The following is a 21,261-nucleotide window of genomic DNA, read 5'->3' as shown; positions in this document are numbered from 1 at the left end:
TTATTATAGAAAGATACGGGTTTAGAGTCATTGTGATGTCTGTATGTTTTATGCTTGTAGTGATGTCTCTGGGACTTTGTCTCACAGGGTCCCCCTTAGGATCTCTTGTAGGGCTGGTTTAGTGGTGACACATTCCTTCAGTTTTTGTTTGTTTGGGAAGACCTTTATCTCTCCTTCTATTCTAAATGACAGACTTGCTGGATAAAGGATTCTTGGCTGCATATTTTTTCTGTCTAGCACCCTCAAAATCTCGTGCCAATTCTTTCTGGCCTGCCAAGTTTCAAAAGAGAGATCAGTCACGAGTCTTATAGGTCTCCCTTTCTATGTGAGGGCACGTTTACCCCTTGCTGCTTTCAGAATTTTCTCTTTATCCTTGTATTTTGCCAGTTTCACTATGATATGTCGTGCAGAAGATCGATTCCAGTTACGTCTGAAGGGAGTTCTCTGTGCCTCTTGGATTTCAATGCCTTTTTCCTTCCCCAGTTCAGGGAAGTTCTCAGCTATTATTTCTTCAAGTACCCCTTCAGCACCTTTCCCTCTCTCTTCCTCCTCTGGGATACCAATTATGCGTATATTATTTCTTTTTAGTGTATCATTTAGTTCTCTAATTTTCCCCTCATACTCCTGGATTTTTTTTATCTCTCTTTTTCTCAGCTTCCTCTTTTTCCATAACTTTATCTTCTAATTCACCTATTCTCTCCTCTGCCTCTTCAAGCCGAGCTGTGGTGGTTTCCATTTTGTTATGCATTTCGTTTAAAGCGTTTTTCAGGTCCTTGTGACTGTTCCTTAGTCCCTTGATCTCTGTAGCAAGAGATTCTCTGCTGTCCTGTATACTGTTTTCAAGCCCAGTGATTAATTTTATGACTATTATTCTAAAGTCACTTTCTGTTATGTTATTTAAATCCTTTTTGATCAGCTCATTAGCTGTTGTTATTTCCTGGAGATTCTTCTGAGGGGAATTCTTCCGCTTGGTCATTTTGGATAGTCCCTGGCGTGGTGAGGACCTGCAGGGCACTTCCCCTGTGCTGTGGTGTATAACTGGAGTTGGTGGGCGGGGCCGCAGTCAGACCTGATGTCTGCCCCCAGCCCACTGCTGGGGCCAAAGACTGGTGTGTGCCTTCTCTTCCCCTCTCCTAGGGGCGGGATTCACTGTGGGGTGGTGTGGCCCGTCTGGGCTACTTGCACACTGCCAGGCTTGTGATGCTGGGGATCTGGCGTATTAGCTGGGGTGGGTAGGCAAGGTGCACGGGGGCAGGAGGGGCAGGCTTAGATCGCTTCTCCTTAGGTGATCCACTTCAGGAGGGGCCCTGTGGCAGCGGGAGGGAGTCAGATCCGCTCCGCGGGAGGTTTGGCTCCCCAGAAGCACAGAGTTGGGTGTTTACGCGGAGCGAGCAAGTTCCCTGGCAGGAACTGGTTCTCTTTGGGATTTTGGCTGGGGGATGGGCGGGGGAGATGGCGCTGGCGAGCGCCTTTGTTCCCCGCCAAGCTGAGCTCTGTTGTCAGGGGGCTCAGCAGCTCTCCCTCCCTTTGTCCTCCAGCCTTCCCGCTTTCCGAGCAGAGCTGTTAACTTATGACCTCCCAGACGCTAAGTCGCGCTTGTTGTGGGAGCACAGTCCGTCAGGCCCCTCCGCTTTTGCCAGCCAGACTCGGGGGCTCTGCTTGGCTGGCGAGCCGCCCCTCTGCCCCGGCTCCCTCCCGCCAGTCCGTGGAGCGCGCACGCCTCGCTGCCCTTCCTACCCTCTTCCGTGGGCCTCTCGTCTGCGTTTGGCTCCGGCGACTCCGTTCTGCTAATCCTCTGGCGGTTTTCTGGGTTAGTTAGGCAGGTGTAGGTGGAATCTAAGTGATCAGCAGGACGTGCGGTGAGCCCAGCATCCTCCTAAGCCGCCATCTTGCAAACCTCCAACTCTTGAATGCTTTATTGGTTTTTTACACAATGAATAATTCCTACTGACCTTTCTTAAAGTTCTCTGATTCTTTCCTCAACCATTTCCATTCTGTTGAGGGATCTGTCAAAGAAGTTCTTCATCTCTAATGCTGTGTGTTTAATGTCTAGAAATTCCATTTGATCTGTTTTGTTTCTTTGTTTGGTTTCTATTTCTATGCCAAATTCCATACCTGTTTATACATGTTGTCCACATTTCTATAAAATGTTTATTATAAGAGTTATACTAACTTGAAGCCCCTGCTTCCTGATGCTAGCATGTGGCTTTCCTGAGTCTCGGTCTGTTGGCTGCTTTGTGTCTTGACAATGAGTTGTTTTATCTTCCTTTTCAGTGTGTCTCATAACTAATTAAAAATTTAAAAATGTAATGACACATATCATAAGCAGAACAGTAAAGACCATGTAAATAGCATTTATGATTATAAATGGACACTCTTCTTCTGTCAGTTAGTGTGGGGGAATGAGTAAATGTAGTCATGAAAATGAGTTTGGTTTTGGTACTGCCATGGTTATCTACAATGCACCACAGACTTCACGTTAGTCTAACAATACCTTGTACTTAGGGAGCGGGCTGGAGTGCTGGTGGATTTTCCTCAATGTCTGTGCACTACCCTCAGTATTTATGCATCCCTATACATCTGAATCATGGGAAGGGGTGGAGTAGGGGGTTTCTCCAAGGTCTTGCTTCTCCCTAGTAGTAGACTACTGTCTTTTGTTACTCCAATTTTGAAAGCCTAACTGTGGTCACAAGGAAGGTTTTCTGTTTTGCTGGTTTAACATGAGTCTTAGTTTTGCTCTGTTCCTAGGCCTTAGAGGCTGTATTGCCTGTGTTACTAACCATTACATTTTACTACTGTCCTGTTTATTTGTACTTTTGAAAAAACAACTTCTCTGTTCTTTATTTTAATCAGAAATTTCTGAGAGTCATTTTGTTTCATAATTATTTCTATTTCACAAAATCAAAAAGTTTTCTATTATCTCTATTTTGTTATTTTGAGATTTTGCATCACTATTTTATTGTTTCTATTGTCTTTAGTTTTACTCTCTAGTTTACTGAATGGAATCCTTTCCTCATTAAAAAAAATCCTTTTTTGTTATAAATGCATTTAATACTACTTCTTCTAAGAGATGCTTATCTATATCCTGCAAGTTTTGATAATAATGCTTTCATCATTTCCATTACCATTTTCCATTACCATGAGTTTTCTCATTTCCATTACCATTTCTTTTTTTTTTAATTTTTTTAATGTTTATTTTTGAGAAAGACAGAGACAGAGACAGAGTGTGAATTGGGGAGGGACAGATAGGGGGGCAGACACAGAATCTGAAGCAGGCTCTAGGCTCTGAGCTGTCAGCAGAGAACCTGGCGCAGGGCTTGAACTCATGAACTGTGAGACCGTGACCTGAGCTGAAGTTGGATTCTTAACTGACTGAACCACCCAGGCATCACTCCATTACCATTTTTTAAAACTCCTTTCCATTAAGATTTCTTCTTTAAGTTGTAACATTATAATTGTAACTTTCAAATGGGTTTTTTTAATGTTGCTGAGACTTACAAAAGGGGGGGGGGGTCCCTGTTAGCAATGGGAATGAGATTTACACAGCATAATTCCTGAAAATGATAGCCAGTTTTATATATTCTCTTTGTAGCAAACTTGGCCTTGTAATTACAGTCTTCTATTATAGATGCACCAAGTATTCATATTCAAGTTAGTGAGAAGGTATAAAATAAAACACAGGAGAAGCTAGGAAATACAAAAATAGAATAAAAAATTAGGTTAAGAAAAAATTTAGTCTGTCAATGTCCTAGCTGTCATCCTAAAGCTGAACTTCATGGTAGTCAAAATATAAATAGTGAACACTAATCTAAATTTTCCATGAGGGAAATAGGAACTTATTCTTTTGTTTTTTAAGTTTTTAAAAATGTTTGTTTATTTTTGAAAGGGAGAGACAGAGTGCAAGTGGGGAGGGGCAGAGAGAGAAGGAGACACATAATCCAAAGCAGACTGCAGGCTCTGAGCTGTCAGCACAGAGTCTGACATGCGGCCTCACAAATCACGAGATCATGACCCGAGCTGAAGTTGGATGTTTAACCAACTGATCCACCCAGGTGCCCTGGAACTTATTCTTTAGAAAAGATTTTCCCAGTATTTAGGTAACTACTTGTCTCAAAAAATTTTTCACAAAAGGGGCAATTTCATTGTATAAATGAGCTCCTCAACAACTTCCCTATAATAAATTTAGTAATGGTATCATATTTCTATTTCCATGCTTCTATGCAAAGGCTTCTGCAATTGATGTCTGTAGGAGATATCATTTGCAATGCCTTCTATGCCAGTGGCTCTCAATGACACTGGGCAGAACCCATGGTGCTCAGCTATACATATAGGCCCTGAGATATGTAGGCCAAGGCCATAACATGGAATACAGCTTAGGAGTAAGGAGTAATTCTTCAAGAGATAAAATTATTGTGGTTCCTGAACAATGGTCCCAAAACTAAAGGCAATGGGAAAACTCTATTATGCAGAACAACCTAATTTCTACCTCTTCTAAGTGGCTCCACAATTTTTTTTTGAGGGAGAGAGAAATAGAGTGTGTGTGTGTGTGTGTGTGTGTGTGTGTGTGTGTGTCAGCAGGGGAGAGGCACAGAGAGAGGGACAGAAAGAATCTCAAGCAGACTCTACACTGTCAGGACACAGCACGATGCGGAGCTCAAACTCACAAACATGTGAGATCATAACCTGAGCCAAAATCAAGAGTTGAATACTTAACTGACTGAGCCAGTCAGGCTCCCCAGTGGCTACAGTTTTAATAGCTGTGTGGTCTTGGGTGAGTTACTTAACCTTTTTAAGCCTCAATTTGCTCATATATTATATAGGGATGCTATTTATACCTTCTTCATAGAGTAGTTTTGGGGTCTACATGAGAACAATTATAAAAAAACACTGAACAAAATATAAAACTATTATTTTTTTTTTAATTGAGATAGTTCTTAGACTTCAATACATAGGGATTCCAGATGCTACTGGACATACAAATATTTAATTTTCTATACTCTCTTATATCAGTTTTACTTTTAGTAAATGAAGAACTACTTAACTAAATGCAAATGAGTGATTAACTCTGATAAAGGAAGTATATTAGAGTACTAACACATGCCCATATTTAGCATAGGGAAGTTATTGGTGGTATTTCCTCCCTAGAGAGGAAATCACAAAGCCCAATTTCAAGTGCTGCTAGTGCTACTTAGTAAATGTGCATCCTTAGGTGCGTAACTTAATGTGTCTTGGTTCATTGCTTCATTTGTAGACCTGAGGGATTTGAGTGGATGATTTGAGGTCCCATCTGTGCATTTACCCTATAAGACTCTTTGCCTCTTACGGTGTTACTTTTTGAATAGTTCAAAACAGCATCATCAAATTTGGAATCCATCATGTCCCAGAAGTCTAAGATTAGTAGGATATGTGGTAGTAAAGTTCCAGTGTATCAACAAATCAATATCTAACTGCCATTTTGCTGTCTTCAAAATGTAGCCCTTTATATCAACAGAATGATACAGAGCTCTCTTTATTGGAAAGCAATCTAAGAAAGAATGATTTAGACAGAAAGGCTCAAGGAAAGATAAGCAAAGTCAAGGAGAAATACAAAGGTGACTTATAAAATTGACCCAAATCAGGAATCAAATTGATGTTAGGATTTGACCTAATATTTACTAGTTGTTTAGAAAAAAATTCCCCTGCAAAAAGAAAACAATGTTTGAAAGGATATAAATTTGTTAGATGTCTATAAGTATCTATAAAAGGATATGGAAAAAGAAAAATAAAAAAGAATTGAAAGCCCTGAATCTCTTAGGTTATTTTAGAGTAGAAATTAAATGCACAGATTGAATGAGGCTTTTTGCATGCAGCTGAAATAGCCACACCTACCCAGCATTTTCCTTTGTTCCTCTTAGCCAGTCTAATTGTTTCATAGAATAAAAACATCAGAGTTACTTTCAGGTTTTTTTCTTAACTTACAAGCAAAAGATATCATTAGTGTTGCTAATAATCCCTTTCATATTTCATGAACAAATAAATTGTGCAGGTGTCCAATCAGAATAAAATAATCCTGCACCCTAGGGGAAATTCCATGTAATTCTCTCACATTACCTTGCCTCTGTGACTCACCTTTTTAAGCAGAGTTCACATATGTGTTCTACTTGTTTTTTATTTCCTGTAAGTCATAAAATAGTGATATGGGAGAATGTAGCAAGTTCCCTTCTAGTTTATTGTGAGGGGGTAGATCTGTGTTGATATATGGTGAGCTGACAGGCGAAAAAAATGAACACATTTAACTGATTCCAAATGTGTTATTTTCATTGATGATTCCCTGGTTTTAAAGTCAAGATATTTTGATTGAGCCTTAGAAGAATTGGACTTTTCATTCTTTAGCTTACCACAGAATTATCTCAGCTGTTTGTCCTTGTTGTTGTTTGTTCTTGCCTTCACTTCCTGTAGATTCCAAAGAGAAACACTGAAGCCCTGTGGGGAATGGTGACTGTCATTGATTTTGAACCAAATTATCAAATATGCCACTGGGATGATAGATAAACCTCTAGCAGTTGAATATTACCCTCAAAATGGCAAGACTAAAATTTTTGCAAATCCCCTCAAAAACTCCGAACACATAAAATCAGTGCCAATCAGTTTTAAGAACTCATTCAACTTGTATTATTAGAGAAGCTAAGTTCACATTTTCTTATTTCGTTTTTAGCATAAGAAGACGATATGCATCCTGCCTTCTGACTTAGGCAGTTCTTTCATAAGTATGATTGTACAGCTCATTTGTATAGATACTACTTTTTTGATACTTTGATTCTGCAAATCCTTTGACATCAATACTTAGAGGTTTTGTTTTACATCTTCTTAAATGGAAAAATCTGACAAAACTTAAGCTTAAAATGTTGGCCAGGTGAAATGCTCCCAAGTCCTTTTTTTTTTCTTTTCATTTTTTGGCAGGATCTGAAAACATTTGCTCTGACCCCCTAGAGCTAGCAGTATTGATTTTTTAATGGGTACAATTTTCTCAAATGGAGTCCATCGCTTAAATCTAACATCCGCTCCTCTATTGAAGGAGCAGTTTCTTGATTCCAAGTAATTACTGTTCCCCTTATTGCCATTGATATTGCTGTGTTTAAGAATCTATATATTCTCTCAAGGAAATTTAAAGTTGTTCTTCCATTCCAGAAAGCAAAGATGCAATTGGATATTAATAATTTATTATTATAAAAGTTATAACAAAGAATTTTAAAATACAGACTTTTGTAACATAAAATTTTGAGTTTCATTCTATAAAAAACATACCTTATATCTTTTGAGATCAGGTGGGTGTATCTCCTCAGATTGGGGTACATAAGTGCCCACCATGTACAGATTCTTTCAAGAAGTGAAGGATTGCAGAGACTGTCATAAATTAAGATTTCTTACTTTACCTTTATAAAAAAGAAGAAAAGCATCTTGAGAGTCATGGTATCCAGTTGACCACAAATTTCAATGACTTGCATTGTTCATATAATCACTAGGCCATCCGCCAATAATCTAAAATGCATGATGGTAGATGGTGATAGAAGACGGTGACTGAATTTACAATAAGTTTATTGTCTTATGCAATGTGGAGTTGAGACTTGTCTGTTCTTAGTTCCTTTAGCAACTCTGGACAAGATCATCCATCATTTTGACATCTACCTCCTAACATGGCTTTGCTCATAGAGTTGGGCTACTGGCCAATATTCATTAAGTAAAAAATAGCTATCTGAGGGGTGCCTTGCTAGCTCAGTCAGTTGAGTGACTGACTCTTGATTTGGGCTCAAGGCATGAGCCCAGGCTCATGGGATCAAGCCCCACGTTGGGTTCTGTGCTGAGTCTGGAGCCTACTTAAGATTCTCACTCTCCTTCTGCCTCTCTCCCCTGCTTGCACTCTCTCTCTCTCTCTCTTTAAAAAAAAAGAAAAGGAAAGGAAAAAAAAGCCATCTGACACTTTATTAATTGAAGGACCATTTGTTCTGGCACTACACAGTTTTGAAAGAGTATTTCAACCAGAGAGAGTTGAGACCACACAGTATGGTAGAAAATCACAAAAAAGTCAGTGGATCTAAACCATAGCATTTAAGAGGTTCATTTTGAGAGATGAAGCTGGAGAAGTTTGAAGGAGAGGTCAGCAAAAGATGCAAGGCAAATTGTTAGGTATCATATATATGCTCTGGGGAAGAGGCTGGACTTGATTCTGAAAGCTGGAGAGCCACTGAAGTGACACTCAGCAAGAGAGTAACATATTAATGAATTGTGGTTTTTGTTTGTTGTGTTATTTGTGGTGTAAATGTCCATTCTGGAAGCTCTACAAAGAAAAGCTTAGATCAGAAGGCACTGGAGTCCATCTGACCAGTTAGAAAGCTCTGCAATTGACTTATTTAAGAAACCTGAATGCATAATGAAAGCAGCAACTGTGAATTGATGTAAAAAAGATTGGAAAGATGTTGAGAATAGAATAGGTAACATTTATTGTTTGATTAGATATGGAGATACAGAAAAAAGTTGATAATAAAATGGACTACAGTCTCTGATTTGGGTAATTGAATGGAATTTGAAGTCTGTTTATCTTGTATACTAACACACAATCTTTCAAAAATGTTTAAGGTGGCTTACAAAGATTCATAATTAAGATGATTAAATATGAGCGGAAAAAAATTTTTAAAGGAAAAGGAAAAGAAAAATAAAAGATCCAAATAGAAAAATATGGTCTTTTAATAAAATAAAATCAGAAGTGGCATGAGTACACGAACAAATTTAATGAACACCTATAAACTTGTTAGAGATGGGCCACAAATCAATTTAGCACAAGATGTTTAGTAGGTTATTCAGTAAGAGGAACATGACCAGTTACAAGATCCAGGCAACTGCCTGGAAGGTAGCAACAAATCTACTGCTACAGAAACTCATAACCACTTCCAGTTCTGTAACCAGAGAAATTCACGTCCAAGAAGTAGTGCCGTTCCTCGAAAGAGGAAAGAGGGAAAGAACAGACTTTAGAGGGAAACAGTGCTAATTCAGTCTAATCAATAACTCATGCCCTCTTTATTAAACAGATTTCTTACTTCTTCCAAAGACTCTTTCCTTACTGTCTAACACTTGTGTTCTTTTTGACCCCTGACTTAGTGGACCATGAAACAAGCATTTTTTGAGCATCTATAATATATTTTGCCAAAGCACTGTCTCTTGTATCAACTGCTTCTCTCTTTGCCTTAACAGCCCTGTTCTCCTTTAAGTCCTGACGCATTTCCTAACTGTTTTTTATAGTGTAAGGAATCTGTACTACATTTTAACAGTTGTGTAGGCTGGGCCCCATAGGCCTTAAATATTTGAAGTCTTCCCTCTTGTTTGTTATTATCTCCACCACCAAAATTCTGTAAGCCAGCTTTTCTAAAGTGAGAAATGTGTCCCACTGGTAGTACTTGAAATGACTTTGGAAAATACATGAACATGGTCTTAAATAAGATGGAACCACATAGCAAGAAAATACTACTCTTTCAATTCTCTTTCACATACTGAGACTAATTCAAGAGAAAAACCTCATTTTTGTTTTAACACTAATTTCCTTTGAACCAAAAGCTTGTGGATATCCTCTTACAGCCTTTTAACTGTCAATGTTATGTAGCTAGAACTAAATAATTTATTGTTTTGGTTTTATTGTATTACTTTTTATTTTCAAAAAGTGATTTTTTAAAAAAAAAACTTAGGACAGTGAAATAGAATTTCCTTTCAAAATACATTTATTTCATTTAAGAGGTGAACTGAGTGATTTAATGATGATACTAAGGAATCAATATAAATGATATGCAAATATGGAAAAAATCACATGAAAGTTTTAATACTTGCTTCATAAATATGCCAAAAATCAGAAACCTGAGATGCAGATCACTAGGTTTGGAAAACATAACTATGATCTCCACCAAGCCAGACTACTTGCCTTTCTGCAAATATACTTTGCTGTTTTAGACATTTATGCCTTTGCTGTACTGGCACTTTAACTTCAGTACCTCCCCCAGCCTTTTTACTTAACATAGCTTCTGCATCTCCTTCGATATGAGATCAAGATGCCTGGATTACAGGACGGTAAGCATTGCAGAGGGATGGGGTACTATCTAGGGACCAAGTAAAAAGTCTGTATACTGAAAGACAACCTGTCTCTACTTCCAGAAAAAACAGTGTGGGCATTTAATCTCTTCTGAAGAAACTAAAAGTTCTAAGAGAAAGGATCTTCCAATTCTAACAAATTGTAAAGTGGGACTAGCACTAAATTAAATGGTCAGTTTGCTGCCTAATTGGTCATGCTAGGATGAGACCGGCCAGCCTTGACTTAATTAGCTTTTTAAGAGCTACATTTTAAAATATGAATGAACAGGGGCACCTGGGTGTCTCAGTTGGTTGAGTTTGGCTCAGGACACGATCTCGACTCGGGTTTGCTACTGTCAGTGTGGAGCCCGCTTTGGATCCTCTGTCCTCCTCTCCCCCATTCATTCTCTCTCCCTCTTTTTCTCTACCTCTTGCTCTCTCTCTCCCTCTCTCTCTCCCTCAAAAATAAATATTTTTTAAAAAAATTTAGGGCGCCTGGGTGGCGCAGTCGGTTAAGCGTCCGACTTCAGCCAGGTCACGATCTCGCGGTCCGTGAGTTCGAGCCCCACGTCAGGCTCTGGGCTGATGGCTCAGAGCCTGGAGCCTGTTTCCGATTCTGTGTCTCCCTCTCTCTCTGCCCCTCCCCCGTTCATGCTCTGTCTCTCTCTGTCCCAAAAATAAATAAACGTTGAAAAAAAAAATTAAAAAAAAATTTAAATAAAATATGAATGAACAGCCAGAGATAATCAGATATTTGAAGCGAACCTCCAAATGAATGAGGGATAATAAAAAAGAAAGAAAAAAAAACCATACAATAAAAGGATTTCTGAAAAAATAGAGATGAGATAGGAAAAGCTAAAAATTTCAAACAAACTTAATAAGGACTATGACATCAGGATGGTAAAATACCACTTCCATCAAAGATGAACATGAAGCCATGAAAAAATAATCAGAAAACATGAGGGAGATAGACAAACCAAAATTTTAAAAGGAGAGTGGAAGATAAAGCTAAGCAAATCTCTCAGAGAGAAAGAGAAAATGACAAAGGGACCATAGAAGGGAAAAAAGTCTGTTAACTCTTTGACCAAGGGAGGTCCAGAAAAGCAGACAAGAGAAAATGGAGAGTGGTGTTGGGGATTATCAAATAAAGAATCGGGGCGCCTGGGTGGCGCAGTCGGTTAAGCGTCCGACTTCAGCCAGGTCACGATCTCGCGGTCCGTGAGTTCGAGCCCCGCGTTGGGCTCTGGGCTGATGGCTCAGAGCCTGGAGCCTGTTTCCTATTCTGTGTCTCCCTCTCTCTCTGCCCCTCCCCCGTTCATGCTCTGTCTCTCTCTGCCCCAAAAATGAATAAACGTTGAAAAAAAATTAAAAAAAAAATAATAGAGGAAAATTCTCCAGAGGTGAAGATCAAAATCATCAAATTGAAAGCTACCATTGAATATCACCCCACTACCCCCAAAGCTAAAGCATCATCAAAGTTTGGAACATGAAAGTTAAAGAGATTCAAATAGCTTTCAGAGTGAACAAACATAAACAAGGATGGGAGTTGCATTAATTAGAAATCAAACAAACAATAAAATAAACATTTCTACCTTCATGAAGCTTATACTTTATTTTTTTTTAACGTCTATTCATTTTTGAGAGAGAGAGAGAGACGGAGTATGAGCGGGGGAGGGACAGAGAGAGAGAGAGAGAGAGAGAGAAGGAGAAAGAAAGAGAGAGAATCTGAAGCAGGCTCCAGGCTCCAAGCTGTCAGCACAGAACCCAACGCGGGGCTCAGACTCACCAACTGTGAGATCATGACTTGAGCCGAAGTCAGACGTTTAACTGACTGAGCCACCCAAGCGTCCCATGAAACTTATACTCTAGATATGAGAGACAGAAAATAAACAAAATGAGTAATTTATGCTAGATGGTGAGAACTCTAGATAAAAATGAAGCAGAAATGGAATGGAGGGCACATAGGGAATAGGCATATCACACATAGTATGGTTTAGAAGGATCCCAGGGGACTTGTTCATTTCTCATGTCTTACTTGAGATAAATGTAGTGAATATAAATCTGAATGTATTGTATTGTATTGTATTGTATTGTATTGTATTGTATTTTAGAGAGACAGCATGCTCACTTCAGCAGCACATATACTAAAATTAGAGAGAGCATGCAAGCAGGGGAGAGGGGCAGAGGGAGAGAGAGAAAATCCCAAGCAGGCTCCATGCTCCATCCCACGACCCTGAGATCATGACCTGGGCCAAAATCAAGAGTCAGATGCTCAACCAACAGAGCCACCCAGGTGCCCCCAAATCTGAATTGTTAAGAAAAAAATTTTAAATGTAAGCAAAGTGCTTATCATTTGGTGTGCAGCAAATGAACACTTAATACAAGTTAGCTAAAATATTATTCTAATTTCTTTCTTTAAATTTGCTCTCTTAGAGGTAGCATTTTTTATGGAGGAATAAGAATGAACTTTGGAGACTGAGACTCAAATCTGAATTCTACATCACAATAGCCAGGTAGGTTTGGGTAAATTACATAACTTCACTAAGGCTACTTTCTCAGTTGTAAGATAAAAATACTACTAATTATCTGATAGCATTCTGGGAAAGATGTGTAAGGACAGCATACACATGTGCCCAATACATTGACTGGCTCATAGTTGGAACTCAAATATGAAGTTTTGCCCCTTCATCTTTGTTTTTTTTCTTTACTGTTGACATGTCTTATTATCCTATTTCAACCTTATTCCATACCTCTTATTAAAAACAATAAAGGATACACTTATCATGATGAACACTGAGTAATGTATAGAATTGTTGATCACTATATTGCACACCTGAAGCTAATATAACACTGTATGTTAACGATTCTGGAAATAAAATAAAAAACTTAATAAAAAATAAAAATAAAAAATAGAAACAATTATTGTTAAGTCTTTCCCATTACTAGAGAGAACTTATTGGTGATTAATTTATGCACTCTTCCATCAGATATTTCTTTCTTTCCCCTATATTTTCTGTCTTTAACTAATGTTTTATTACATGTATAATTAACCAAAATGTGACAAAGTAGAAAGTTACATATAGGAATCTCTAGCTTAACATTACTAATCCATTCAGACACTCTTTGCAAAATGGGGGGGGGGGGGGTGCGTAGAGAGAGAGAGAGAGAAAGAGAGAGAGATAAACCAAGAAACACTCTTAATTATAGAGAATAAACCAGTAGTTACTGGGGGGGGATGGGTGAAATAGGTGCACCAAGTAATGTATAGAATTGTTGCATCACTGTATTGTACACCTGAAAGTAATATAACACTGTATGTTAACTACACTGGAATTAAAATTAAAAACTTAATTAAAAAAAATCTAGCCAGGAGGCATTTCTTTAAAAGGGAAAAATGTTGCTGGTCAACTCCAAACTCCTAATCAGAGCGAGGGGGAAAAAAGGATGGTATATAATAACAAATTCTTACATTAAGAATACAGAAACCATCACTTTGAAACCGTCAAACAACATGCTTGTAAAAAACAAAACAAAAACATCTTTGTGTATGTAATACAATGGACTCCCTTAATACCGGCAGCACTTGAGATGTATAATCACTTTACTGATGTTTTGTTGACACTTTTCAAATAATCTATAGTTACTACTAATTATAATTGGATTGTATTTCAAGACTTTTCCCATAAAAAACTTTTTTAATGTTGTATTGAGTTCCAAGGATGTCAATATATAATTTCCATATGTAAACATTAAGTGAAAAAATTACTGAAGAATATTTACATTCCGGGAAGTTTGTGTGTTGAAGTTAGGAAGGGTTTTACTGGGAAAATATTAATGTGGAGACATTCTGCCAGTAGGCAACTACACAGGCTCTGACAATTTCACTTTAAAGAGCAAAGTTTGAATGGTTGTTTCATTGATGTTTTCAAACATAAAAATTGAAATAGATACCTTTATTGTCTTATACAGTCTGAACTTTTATACAGTCTCAACTTACTGTTTCAGAATCCCAACTTAGGCAACTGATCTAAGGTGACACCTTTATTATATAGGATAAAATTGAGGTCCACTGGAGTGAACTGATATACAAAAGACAGGTATAAATTAGTGGAAAAGCTGGATATTGCAGTGGAAATCCTTTTTCTGTGCTCTTTCTTGTAAAACATGATTGAACTATGTTAAATTTTAAGGGAATGTTTTAATTGGAACCACAGTTTATAGATTAATATAATTTTCTGTGATATTTTCTCCTTTATTCAAGAATTGCCCAAAATTACAAAGAAAAAATATTTACACTCATTTTTAGAATTATATTTCCACTTTGAAATGTAATATATTTAGGACAAATATTTCAATGAAAACTGTATAAGTTTTCTTAAAAAGATAAGTGGTTCTTAAGAAGTGATTCTTAAAAAGTGATTCTTAAAAAGATAAGTGGTATTTCAATTTTACAAATTTATAAAAAGTTTTCAAGCTTAAAAATTAATTAGGTTTTCAACTTTCAGCTTGAATACACTTTAAAAGTTCAGGTGTTTATTTATGATCTTTGACACTACCTAAAGCTCAGGCAATATACTATTTTCTCTTAATGTAGGAAACTTGTGCTTGATTTTATTTTAATTCCCTAACAACATCAAAATCCATCCTAAAATCTTAAACCTCATCAAAGGCACTCTACCAACTGAATTTCTATCAATTTAAAACCTGTACCCATTCAATACTAAGGATTTTTAAAATCATAAATGTCAGGGGCGCCTGGGTGGCGCAGTCGGTTAAGCGTCTGACTTCAGCCAGGTCACGATCTCGCGGTCCGTGAGTTCGAGCCCCGCGTCAGGCTTTGGGCTGATGGCTCAGAGCCTGGAGCCTGTTTCCGATGCTGTGTCTCCCTCTCCCTCTACCCCTCCCCTGTTCATGCTCTGTTTCTCTCTGTCCCAAAAATAAAAAATAAAAAACGTTGAAAAAAAAATTTTAAAATCATAAATGTCAGTTTGAATGACTAATTTTTTTAAAAAACTGAACTTGTTGCATAAAAAAATCCTTGAATAATATAAGGGATGATGTTGCCACTGCAACACATTTCAATATATCTAATATACCCATGTGTTTAAAATCATACATCTGTGGTATTATAGGGGGAAATGCTTCTTTATAATCCTACTGTCCATCTCCTGTGTTTTAAATGAAGAAACTGAGGGTTACAGACATTATGTGGCTCATCAAGGTCACAGCATGATGGGATCAATTTAAAGGGCTGCTATACTTGAAAGTTAGTAAAAATCCTAAAATTGATTTAAAGCTATTCTGTTCTTTCTTTTTATCCATGAGAAAAGAGCAAAGTCACTTAGGGCATCAAGTGACTTCTTTTTTTCTACATTTTTAAAATGTTTTAAATATGATCGAATTTGTTTTTAATGGGGCCATTTGATTCCCGAAATGTCAAAAGTGGCAATCATTAGTAGCAATAACAAATACTTATTGAACACTTACTGTTGAGATCTTTGGTCCTGGGGACAATGGGTTTTATTTTGATCTTAACACTTTTTTCTCTCCCTCAATCCTTTTAATTCTGAGTAGACAAAACCAGGTAATCATACAAAGCTCAGTTTAGCTTATTTGGCAAGGCTAACGTGACCTGGGTCATTTTTTGCTGTGTCTCTGTAAATGATAAGCAAAACTTGAACCCTTTCCTAAGGCTGATATGAGATAATCACTGAAAATTCTAATATTGTAGCCAATCACCATGAAGAATAAATGGCCACTGCTCTCTCATGATACAAGCCGCTTTAAAACGATATACCCCTGAGCCTCATTGCATGTTCTGGTCTGAGTATTCTCAGTTTGCAAACTTTTTGGTGTATGCACAGTAAATTTTTACTAATTACTATTTCAGTGATTCATTGGTTTTACTTTGGCTATTTTGAACCTTTGATTGTAATACTTTTCTTAAAAGCAAGAACAAATTGTTTGCTAAGCTGGAAGGGAGAGTTGGAGGGAAAGGGAGAGATTTACTGCAAACCAACCAAACAACAACAACTTTCTGGGATTTCTACCTTATGTATGCTACTCATTCCTTCATCCATTTTAAGTTTCCAATGCTATTTTGTTTTAAATACATGTCGTCAAAGGAAAGTACAATATAGAACAAACTCTGATCCAATCATCCTGCTCCATCACTCATGGGAACTTTGGCAAAGCCTAGAAACATGTGGGCTAACAAGACTGAGAACAGGTGGTGGGAATGTTACCAGACACATAAGAGTACTCAGAAACCAAAGTTATTAGAGGAAATCTAGGAATGATTGAGATAGTAGAAAAGGACAGAGCAAGAGCTTACCAGTGGCAAGCGGGTGGACACTGGGAATTAGAGTCATGCATGGCTCAGGAAATGAGGTGGACAAGACAAAAACTGAAAGAACACTGATGAGAGGTCAAGGCCAGTAGGCAAGTATGTCCATAAGAAGCATGAGGGCCTTTGAGATAATGTTGAAGAAAAATGCACGTAAGGCACTGTTCTGTACCAAATAGGAATTTAAATAAATGTCAGTCAGTAAATCAATTTCAGGTGTTAGACAGGCTAGAGCCCACTGGTGAGAGCAAGTAATAGAGCTAACTGGGATGAAAGAGGGCTGATGAGGGATCCCATGAGATTCTGGAAGTCCTGCTTCATGTAGGATCTGGTGGTTGGCTTTCCTTGAATACATGGTGTTTGCTTTGTTATCATGAGACAGTATTTGTGTGGCAGTCTCTGTAAATTTTTCTACCAGAGGCCAACTTTCTCAGACATAGTTTATGTGGTCAAGTCTCATGGTCTTAGTATTATTTATATTTGTAGGTGCACAGATTAAAAATCAAAGAACTTTATATTTTAATAGCTAGATGTTCAGCAAAAGATACTAGGACTGTCAGAGTGCCAAGATAACTTCCTATTAAACACTGTAACATAACAAGCACTTGGTTTATTTGTCATTTTCTGTCCTAATTTTTGCAGCTCTTTAAAGATTTTTTTAACACATGAAAAATCATCTCTACTATTTTCCAACCAACACCTTACAGTGGTGGTCGGAGGAAAAGTACAAGAATCTCTATTTCTCCAAAAATTAAACTCATGAGTTTTATTCAAATTTAGTAAAGGAGTAAAGTTAGATGTATGATTAATTCGGCCTCTTAGGATAAATTCTTTTATCCCCTCATGCTAACATTCTTAAGTGTGTAGAAATGTATTGTGTTTATAAAGCCAAATGCCTATTTGCTGTCCAGGGACACTGACCAATTCACCTGATCCTTCTTTAAAAGACCAATTTTTCTCAGTGTAAGATTTTGTTGCTACTGCGACAGGGTCTTGGGTCTTGCGACAAGACATTTAAAAATGCCCAGGGTTTGGACATTTTTTAAATTGGCGGTAAATGTGACATCATCATTTCTAATTAATGCCTTGTGGCATCCATTAATAGGTGAATTGAAAGCAGGTATTTATGTCAAAAAATGAATTTTTTTATAATCTACATAAAGGGTTTGATTTTAATCTGCTCTACTTTGAATTATAAAAGGTTAGCTGTGTTTTGGGGGGCTCTTTTGCCTGGAAAAATTAAATATGAAAAATATATTTTTTTTCCACAAGGAGGTTACTGTTAAAGAATACCATTTATTGGCAGAACAAATGATTCAAATTTTCCTCATAAAGAAGAGTGGAAGTATAATCTCAGTATAACTATGTAATGTCACTATTTACCTCATAAGCGTTTAAGTGACCCGGCTATGTGGAGACTACAGGACTGACAGGTGTGAAGTTAATCAATATCCAGCTTTAGCAGCTACATACACTTACAAGAATTTTAAGAAAGAAAGAAAGAAAGAAAGAGGAAAGAAAGAAAGAAAGTCTGAAGTCAGACAAGGAAAGTTTTTACCAAGGTCACTAAACAGGATAATTAAAAAGAAGACTTTATTTTAGGCCTTCATGGCATTTTGCCAGGCAATATTTTTAGCTCTGCTTCACTTCAAAGGATTAATTCAGATCACTCATAAACTACGGAGCCTTGGAATAAAAAATGTGACTTTAGTAAGAGAAGACTAAGAAAGGCTAAGAGACAGGAGTGCAGGAAGGTACCAGCACTTAGAACTTTGCACTAGGGCACATGGTAGACATTCAATAAATACTTGAGCATGAGTGAATAAATACATGAATGGAAGAATAATAGTTAAAAGAAAGAAAAAAAAAGGAAAAGGTTGTGGACAGAGAGTGGCCATGAGGGCTGATGGAAAATGTGTTCTGAGAAGAAACAGCAATTACAAAGGGAACTTTGACCACCATACTGGCTGCAGGGACTCTACCGGCATTCAGTGGAGTACTTTTATTATTATTATTATTATCATTAATGTTTTATTTATTTATTTTTGAGGGAGAGAGAGATTGAGAGAGACTGCAAGCCAGGGAGAGGGGCAGAGAGGGGGAGACAGAGAATCCGACTCTGTGTCAGCGCAGAGCCTGATGCAGGGCTCTAATTCACAAACTGAAATCATGACCTGAACCAAACTTGGTCGCTCAACCAACTGAGCCACCGAGGTGTCCCTGGTGTACTAGCTTATTTTTTAATTTTTTTAAATTTATTTATTTATTTTGAGAGAGAAAAGATAGAGCACAAACAGGGGAAGGGCAGCGAGAGAGGGGAAGAAAATCCCAAACAGGCTCAGCACTGCCAGGGCAGAGCCCGACACAAGGCATGAACTCACAAACTGTGAGATCATGACTTGAGCTGAAACTGAGTCACAGGCTCAACACACTGAGCCCCTAACTTGAGTACTTTAAAGCTGGTGAGAAAGAGGCTCTACAGGACTGGGGGAAACCTCAAAAATAAAGGGGTCTTAGAGGCCTATACGGGAATAACACTTGTGAACAGGCTCTCCTTATCCTCAGGAGATTTGTCTCAGTGTCAGAGGCTCCCGATTCCCCAGGAGTAAAAAAAAATGTAAATAGGATATACACAGTCTTTTGAAGCCAAACAGATCTGGATTGAAAACTGGACTCTGTTACTTCATAGCTGTATGATTTATCTCTAGCGAATGATGTAACCATTCAGAGCTCAAAAGAGGAGACTACATGTCATATGGAATGGCCTAAGATATTTACTCGTAAAATGCTAGGCATTTAATAAATGTGTACTTAACCAGTGTTTACATATAAATTTCCACTGAAAACAGCATCTTTACATTCTATAGATAGAACTTTCCTTTACATATTCTGATTTAGTTTTATTTTATTTCAGGTGGTTCTGGGCTGTTTTCTACACTGATGAAAAATTTTCCAACTTCTGCTGACCACATGTGCAATTAACAATATCATTCTTTGTTAGTTTTGTAATCAGGTAAGTCTATAGACATAAGAGATTTATATGTAATTTTAATTATGATTGCTGAAATAAAAAAAAATTAGTGTGAAAGAAAATCTGCTCCTATTACTGATATAAGAAAATTTTGATCATAGAAATGTATTTATTTGTGAATTATTTCACAAAAAGGAGTTATCTACCCAAATTAAATGCTGCTGATCATGCCTCCAAGCATCCAGACCCAATGAAGGCATTGAACATATTTATTTTCATGTTTATGAAAACCATTATTATTAGAGGCTACATTCAAATTATTAAATCTTTTCTAAGCTAAAGTTTTATTTCTTAGTTTTAAAAATGGAAATCTTTTCATGATGAAGACTATCTGATGATTTCCTAGCAACTTTAGAGCTTGAGTTATTTACAAGTTACTGAGATTTCAATGTGTCTGTTCAAATAAACAAATAAATATCCTGTTTCACAATTTAAAAGCCTAATATTATAATGACATAAACTCCAGCCAAATTAATTTTAATTATGTAATCCTGATCACTTCTCAATATTATTAGAACTTGGTAAATGATCTGAAAGACTAAACATGCTTTACCAGCCAAGATATTTTGAAAATGAAGATTAATGAAGGAGGCTGTGTCCTACCAGATATTAAAAATGTATCTTAATGTTATAATATTAACACAGCTTGGGACTGTGACAGATATAGAAAGATATATAGGAAAGAATGGAAAATACAAAATCACACTCCAATATACAGCTTGCACAAACATACAGCATTAATCCTAAACCAGGCATGTTTTTAAGCCTCTGACTATATTAATTCCTTTCCTTCTCACTGCAACTCTGTGGGATAGGCACTGTTAGCCCCTTGTTTATAGATATAGCTTGGTAGGATGCAAATAAATTTCCTGAAGCCACACAACTTGGTTATGGAGACTCGATTTGCATCCAGGCAGTCTGGTTCCTGGAGTCCATGCTCATAAACACTGCATTAAACCGCTTTTACTGTAAAGCTAAAACAGAGGTCCTTAAAGTGTGCGTTGAGGATTTCTCGGGTCCCTGAGACTTTTCCAAACATAAGATCAGCAGTGTTTTTATAATACTACTAAAGTATTATTCTCTCTTTCACTCTCATTCTCTTACAAGCATATAGTTAGTAGAGCTTCCAGAGGCTACATGGCATGTATTATTACAACAGATTCAATGCAGATGCAGGTAAGAGAATCAGGCTACCTTCTATTAAGCTCGACATTAAAGATACTTGCAAAAATGTAAGACAAAGCCATTCATCTCACTGAATGCTTTTCTTTTGGAAATATTATTTTTATGAAGTGTTATTTATATTAACATGTAATGGATCTTTTATTGTTTTCAATAAATAAATATTATACAAATTTCTGAGTTTTCATCTCTAACTCAGTAAATATTGAGAGATGCGACCTGTTTTTGTTATTTAGGGTCCATAAACAGGTCTGTGAGGTTGTCAAAAATACTTAAAGAGTGTAATGGAGTTCTGAGACCAAAATGTTTGAAAATTGCTGTGCTAAATTAAACATTTCAAATTACACAGCAGAGAAAGTTTTATTGAACAGTTTAATGAACACATGGTTCAACCATTTTGAAAACTAAAAGTTGTATTCTTCCAAACAGTCTACAAACTTCTGATAGGAGTAGAAATTGGCAACAGTCCTTCTCTGGAGGATTCTGGCAATAAAGAACAAAAGCCTAAAAATGACTCTATTTAATTTATCAGTTTCAAGGTTAGCAACATATCTTAAAGAAATAATGATTAATTAACTAAAGTAATTTAATTAAAATAATACTTATTATTTCT

General features: G+C 37.1%; 1 protein-coding gene across 1 annotated transcript in view; it reads right to left on the bottom strand.

The window, feature by feature from the left end:
• SNX7 (sorting nexin 7) overlaps window positions 1–7,412 on the bottom strand; it is a 311,909-nt gene extending 304,497 nt beyond the window's left edge. The window contains exons 1-2 of the mRNA XM_045036260.1: window positions 7,285–7,412; window positions 6,378–6,462 (exon numbers count right to left, since the gene is read on the bottom strand). The gene's annotated coding sequence lies outside the window, so the exon portion shown is untranslated. The remainder of the gene's footprint in view (window positions 1–6,377; window positions 6,463–7,284) is intronic.
• Between the last annotated feature and the right edge of the window lie 13,849 nt (window positions 7,413–21,261).

The sequence above is a fragment of the Felis catus genome, chromosome C1, assembly GCF_018350175.1.
Source record: "Felis catus isolate Fca126 chromosome C1, F.catus_Fca126_mat1.0, whole genome shotgun sequence".
Classification (NCBI taxonomy): domain Eukaryota; kingdom Metazoa; phylum Chordata; class Mammalia; order Carnivora; family Felidae; genus Felis; species Felis catus.
This window is presented reverse-complemented; position numbering and strand designations above follow the sequence as displayed.